Source organism: Ovis canadensis, chromosome 7, assembly GCF_042477335.2.
Source record: "Ovis canadensis isolate MfBH-ARS-UI-01 breed Bighorn chromosome 7, ARS-UI_OviCan_v2, whole genome shotgun sequence".
Lineage (NCBI taxonomy): Eukaryota > Metazoa > Chordata > Mammalia > Artiodactyla > Bovidae > Ovis > Ovis canadensis.
Window position 1 is genome coordinate 17,212,234 of NC_091251.1, and position 935 is coordinate 17,213,168.

Here is a 935-nt window from a genome sequence, read left to right on the forward strand (position 1 = left end):
TATTATACCCCTGAATACTGTACTTTCCCAATGTGGGGTTACTCACAACTAAACCAGCTGTGTAATCTAAAGCAAGTGTAATCTAATGCTATGTGATCTGAGCTGGGTCTGCATTTCTCCTTGAGTTTTCTAATCTTATCAGAATAGATAATATTAAAGGTCCCTTCAGGGCTAAAACTCTGCTCCCCCCCCACCCCCCATATCCAAAACACTGGTTATTCCAGAAACTATTCCATCTTATTTTGATTCCAGATAGATAGACACTCTTAAGCTTACCTTATACCCTAAATATGGAGAACTCATTGTGAAGTCCTTGGCATACGCAGCTTCAAAGATAAAGCAGAGTACTGTAACACTGTGTTGTGTGTGTGCTCAGCTGTTTAGCTGTGTTCGAACCTGTGTAACTCCCACTGTAGCCCAGTAGGCTCCGTGGTCCATGGGACTCTCCAGGCAAGAATACTTCCCCTCTCCAGGGGATCTTCCTGAACCAGGGAACGAACCCGAGTCTCAGCACCTCCTGCACTGGCGGGATTCTTTAGAATATGGGAAGCCCCATATTCTAACATTACATACACTGTAATCTCTGTACAGTAAGATAAAGCATGACATTACTGACACTGATTTTCTCCTAAATATGGAAAACTTAAAATATAACCTGAGGGTTCAGGTCCCCCCCAACACCCCAAGCTCATGTCAATCAAGAGTTCAAACATCTGCAAAAATATTTTTGTGAATTGCATTCTAGGTTCTAGTAAGCAAATAACTCAGGGGATCTAGGCTTCCAAGTAAGAGTTGCAAATATAGTTTGAAAAACTTGTAAAGTCCTATTTTTAAAGGTTGTGAGGGAAGAAAACAAAGTATACATATTTAGCTAACCTCAGATTTAATAAATTAATCAATTATTCAGATCAAAAAAGAATAAGTTGATGACACAA